This window comes from Myotis lucifugus, unplaced genomic scaffold (assembly GCF_000147115.1).
Source record: "Myotis lucifugus unplaced genomic scaffold, Myoluc2.0 scaffold_306, whole genome shotgun sequence".
Lineage (NCBI taxonomy): Eukaryota > Metazoa > Chordata > Mammalia > Chiroptera > Vespertilionidae > Myotis > Myotis lucifugus.
In genome coordinates this window covers 264,254-270,305 of record NW_005871354.1, presented here as the reverse complement: position 1 = coordinate 270,305, position 6,052 = coordinate 264,254, and the positions used below count along the sequence as shown (strand labels likewise).

At 44.1% G+C, this 6,052-nt stretch overlaps 1 pseudogene; it reads right to left on the bottom strand.

The window, feature by feature from the left end:
* Positions 1-4,791: 4,791 nt before the first annotated feature.
* Positions 4,792-5,672, bottom strand: LOC102443347 (annotated as a pseudogene).
* Between the last annotated feature and the right edge of the window lie 380 nt (positions 5,673-6,052).

Below are 6,052 nucleotides of genomic sequence, written 5' to 3'. Positions count from 1 at the left end.
GGGGGGAGGGGAGGTCCCTCAGCCCAGCTGGACGCTCTCACAATCCGGAAGCCCTCAGGGGCCTTACGCCGCAGTCTGGCCCCCCTCTGCGGGAGATGACCAGTGGGCCAATCAGGGGACAGTGCCGTCCAGTGAGCAGCCAGCCCTGCCCCCCAATCGCCCTTCCACCGCTGCTGATCACCACCTCCACCCTCTGATCTCCGTCCCCTCCCTCTGCCCGCTGGCACCCACCTTGACTGGTCCGCTTGCTGGCCCCACCCCCCGCTGACCAATCTGCAGTTTGGTCATTTTGCATATTAGGCTTTTATTATATAAGCCTAATTGTCTTTCTTTAGCTCAGTGGTTCTCAACCTTCTGGCCCTTTAAATACAGTTCCTCATGTTGTGACCCAACCATAAAATTATTTTCGTTGCTACTTCATAACTGTAATTTTGCTACTGTTATGAATCGTAATGTAAATATCTGATATGCAGGATGTATTTTCATTGTTACAAATTGAACATAGTTAAAGCATAGTGATTAATCACAAAAACAATATGTAATTATATATGTGTTTTCCGATGGTCTTAGGCAACCCCTGTGAAAGGGTCTTTTGACCATCAAAGGGGTCAAGACCCACAGGTTGAGAACCGCTGCTCTAAAGGCTTGTTCATTCACGGGTTTGTCAGGTGCAGCGGGCTTTTGGCTGGGACGCTCGCTGGGGCAGTCTCAGCTGGACACCTGTGTGAGGACTGACCATGTGGCCTGGGCTGCTTCGTTCTTCACAACACGGTGGTGGGTTCTCAGGGTGAGCTCCCTGGGGAGAGAGTCAGAGGGCACCAGACAGAGCAGTCACACAGCACTCACCATTATCACTGACATTCCAGCAAGTTTGTTATTGTTGATGATGACATTGTTTTGTTTAGTATCTTCCCTTTTTTTGTGGGAAGTAACAAAGAATTTCAAGATAGCATTATTGAATTCAGTCTCCCACCCCCACTTTTTTTGGTTCTAAAAAATGTAGGGCTTATGTCGCTAAACTTTAACAGTAAGAGTTTTAATTTCTCTGTAATCCAGGCAATCATTTCTTCTTGGAATGCAATTCAAATTAGCATCAAATGTTTCTGGTTCAGTAAAAGACCTATGCCATTAGAAGCCATATTCATAAGATCAATTAATTAGTCTCATTTTGAAAGTCTTATCTTGGGAAGCATTTGGTGACAGTTCTGAATACCACAATATGATATCTCTAAAACTTTTTTAAAGATTATGAAGAGTTAACATGGGGGAAGAGGTAAGAGACTTTCTACTAAGGGGCAATGTGTAGTCATTTTGTGGAGGAAAGACATGAAACAGTCATAGGAAAAGGAGTATAAAGTCAAATGCAGACGTGTGGCAAAGACGATAACAGTAAATATATTTTTGTCTCCTGGTCGTTTTAACTTTGGTTTTGATTCTGAGTAATTCAAGGTTCCACATCCGAAGACCCTACCACTGTACAGATAACATTTTATTGCAACTGAACTCATTTCAAAATTTCATACTGGTGTCCACACCTTCATAACCAAACTATATTCTTTTATTCATGCAGAATGATGATCTTAAGGCAAAACTGCAACCATCATCTTCAAAATGTATACGCCTGGATGAAGAAAAGACGCCTCAACAGGAGTTAGCAATGGGAGCACTTCTAAAGAGACGTGAAGAACTAAAGCTTAAACAAGAGAAGTGGAAACAAAGACCAGTAAAACTCAGAACACGTATCACAGAAGACTGTGTAGGAGAGAAGCATAAAGTAACTTCAAAGGATCTAGCAGACCAAGTGACACAACTCGATTTATTTTTACAGGTTAATTTATTGATTTAATGCTTTAATTCACTTCACTGCAAATTACATTTTGGATAGTGTTTTGCCTTTCTTCTACTTCTTTTAATAGCAATTTATTTTGTAGATTTCTGGAAGGAAGGTGGCATTTGTTTTTCCTTTTTAGTATTTCAATTTCCATCATTATTATCACTGAATTGATCTTTCCAAATGATTCTAATTAGAGGATCATTTTATTTTTAAGACCAGTTGATGTTAAACAAGACTATTTGAAAGCAAAGGGAAAAATGTGATTTAAAAATGGTTCCATACTCTTGAATTAAGTTATGTCATTCTACTTTAAAATGTTTAAACTGATTCTATTATTCTTTGAATTATCAGATTACATGAGTACTAATAGAAGAATGATTAACTTTATAACTCAGATTTAATTCAATGGACATTGATGAAAAATATTTTAAATGTCAGCTTTTTTTCCACACTTAAAGCTGATCTGAGTCGTTGACTCAAAACTAAAGAAAACAATTATAAACTGTTCAGGTTATACTTAATTTGAAAATGTATCCTTTTTATTTGCTTTAGACACAAAGATAATCTCAAGAAACCTCAGAGGAGTTAATATGTATTCATAATGCTTCAATAAGAAGTCATTTGGAACTCAGAACTCCTCTTTGCAAACTTCTCAAGATGACAGCAGAAAGAGAATCCGAAAAATATGTCCGACTCTACCAAGAAGAATTGGAACCCAGAAAATTATTGGAAAAGAAATGAACTTTATACATCAAATGCAGAATCAGAGAAAATAAATTTAACTCATCAATTAGCCTCTAAACTTAAAACATAATTACTATTGTGCCAGGTTCATGAGATTAGTAGGGCACGAAAGCTAACTAAATAGTATAACTTTGGCAAATGATGTTAGTAAATAAACTTACCTTTCAAATGTTCCTTCAAGACAGTTTCATCTCTCCTCCTTTTTTGGTTTTACGTGCCTTTAGTTTTTTCCCCCTTAATGTTTCCATGTAGTTAAACTAATCTACTAGTCTTTAAGCTGAATGTCTTGAAGCTCTAAAAGTTATCAATATTATTATAAAATCGTGTGTCAGAATTCCCCTAAATAGAAACATTTAAGACAACTTAAACACAAAGGGTTAAGTTCCTCCAACACTATCTGGTACTTGGTAAATTTACTTACTTTATTGTGATATTTTTATTATCACTAGAGGGAGCCTTTAGAGAGACTATCCTTGATAGTTTTTCTACTCCACATAGAGCCATACATGTTAAATAGGCAAAGATTAACATAGGGGTGAGGGGCAGTATAATTGACAAAGTGGCTAAAAATAATGTGATCTGCAGGAGGAGGGTGTGGGGAAGACAGAAAGGGCAGATCCCACCTCCAACGCCTTGGTAACAATGTTATAAGCAATGGCCTCTGGAGCTGTTTTCGTTCATTTGATCACCAGCCAGGCTATCCTGTTCTCCCTTAGAGGTTGTTGCTCTAAATTATGCCTGGGGGTCAAATTATTAATATCTCCAAGCTAAGGAGTGTATTGTATAAGGGTGGTGAAGGCAAATGCTTGACAATGTCTTTGAGGGATTTTTTTTTTAATCTCTAAAGTGGCTACTAAATATGTCCAAGGGCATCTTTAAGGATCTCGTAAGTACAGCCCTTCCAGAGGCAGCAAGTATTACCTGATAAGCCGTCTGCATCACTGACAGCCTTCCTCCTTTGGATTACTTAGCTGGGACCACCTCTCCCCACTCCCTAGAAACATAAGTACTTTTTAGAACAGTTTAGAACCTATACTTGAATAGAGTAGCTCTGCTCTGACACATTTTCATTGTTAAAATGCTATTTAATGGGAAATTCCATTTACTATCCTGGATACTTATAAAAATGCAAGTCACTTAGGGAAAAATAAAATACTAAGCACCTGTTGTTTACCATCTTTACAGGGCTCAGAAGCAGCTAGCAGAGGACAGCACTGAAGTTCTCCTTCTTGTAGAAACAACATAACAGATGAATGAACACTACTAATACGAGGCCAGTCCTGGAGACACCTTGTGTTGGAAATCCTAATAGTAGTTTTGCATGAAATAGAAAACTTGGTGATTCCTATGCTGAGAATCTTTTCTTATGAATTAAATAAACATGTAATACTAAACTGATTAATTTCTGTGTTTAAGTGTGCATTTTTGTCATCTTACGTAGAGAACATTCTTAATTGCTACTTTACTTACAGCATTTTTATTTCAGTTTTTATAAAATGTCTTGCTGAGCAGTTGTACATTTTCTAAATAGTGAAATGAAGGAAATATTTGAATTTTTATTTTATACTAGAGGCCCAGTGCACAAAAATTTGTGCACTCGGGTGGTTCCCTCAGCCCGGCCTGTGCCCTCTCGCAATCTGAGGCCCCTTGGGGACCCCTTCCCCTGGCTGCTGGCACCAGTTTTCCTCCAGTGCCCGGAACCCAGGCCTTCGCTCTTCGCCTGGAGGGGCCCGCGCGGTGGGCGAGGGGCTTAGCTCTTTTAAAAATACTTCTGAATGTTTGGTAAATAACCCTGTAGGAATCTACTTTCTGGAACATGTTGGTTGTTAAGGGCTGATTTGGGTAATCAACAAAATGTATGTTAAAATCCTAATCCCCAGAACCTCAGAATGTACCTGTATATGGAGATAAGATCTTTAAAGAGGGGATTACATTAAATTGAGGCAGTTCCAGTGGGACCCTTAGCCCATTTCACTGAAGTCCTTATAAGAAGAGGAATGTTGGGGTCCTGCCCAGCAGGTCCAGGGGTTCCCAAAGGTGTGGACGGAGTCGGCGAAGAAGGAATGACACAGAGGCAGCGTTCAGGTAATCATCATAGCCAGGTTCTCTTTTTATTGTCCTGTTACATCTATATTTATACTATTTGATCCTATAAGCATGCCTGTATAAGCTTTTTTTTGCCGAGGAGAGCATGGGGTCCATTTATTGGGGGGTCAGTCAAAGGGGGAGCTGGCTAGGGTGGGGTAGGGCAGCAGCTTGTCTGGCCCCCGATAAACCCAACTTGAGTCCAGAGCCTCAACCGCTTTGAAGCCAAAGTCTTCCTCCACCTTTATCTGCACGGGGGCCAGCTCCGGAGTCAGCGGGACTCCCACCTGGTGCCCTTCCTGTGGCGCTCGCTGCACTCGCTGCCTCTTCCACCCGCTGGGCCCCTCGCCAGGGGCCGGGCTGCTGGCTTCTGTGGGCGCTGGCGTCCTCCTGGGCGGGGACAGCCCCTCTTTCTCTGGAGGCTCGTTCTCAGGGTTGCCTGGGGTGGGGGCGTCTGTGTCCTGGCTGCCTTTGTCCTCCAGTATGATGGTGAACTGCCTGGCCCGGTAATCATCACCTTAGGAGTCTAGCACCTTCTTGAGGAACCTCCGCTCCTGCTGGAGTCTCCGTGTTATCCTCTGTACCTGATGGAGCCTGTTCAGGACCCGCTTGTTCACCTGCTTGATCTCCCTGCAGTGCCGACCCAGCGCCTGGTACTTCCTGTGATTGAGTTCCCGTTGGCACCGCTGTTGCTGGCCTCGGGCTGCCTCCTCCTCTTCCTCTCGCTCCTGGAGGCTGGAGCTGCCCAGACCCCCAGACATGAACTCCACTTTGGTCTCAAGCTCACTCTCCAGGATGTGACCTGAGAATTTCTCAAAGCCCAAGGCTGCCATGGACCCCTCTCTCTGCTCCAGCTCCATTTCTCCCTGGCTCCCAGCGCAGAACTTCCAACCTTGCAAGCCTCTAGTTTAAAGTGGCTTGCAAAATGACACAGCCCATCCAATTTCACAGCCAGGCACCCAGGCCCCGGCCGCTAAGCCTCCTGGAAGTTGTAGTTCTCTATGTCCGGCTTGCCTTCCTTGCCCCACCCCCATCCCAGTACCAACTGAAAGGCCCTGCTGGCTGGTCTAACCCTGTGGCCAGGCATCTGAGTCACCTCGGGTCTTTATTCCTGTCCTGACACCGCGCCATCTGACCACGGAGACTCTCCTCTTGGGAGGCCCCTGGGTCTCCTTCTGGGTCTCCTCAGGTGAGGCACCAGATAGCGTGCCCCAGCTGCTTCTGGGTCTCCTGCTGGGGCCTGGCTGCGTCGCCGGGATCGCGTGCCCCAGCGGCGACGCACCCCGGCGCCTGGGTCGCCTTCTGGGTCTCCCCGATCGTGTGCCCCAGCGGCTTTGCAGCTCCAGCGCCTGGGTCGCCTTCTGGGGGCCTGGCTGCATCGCCCCCAGG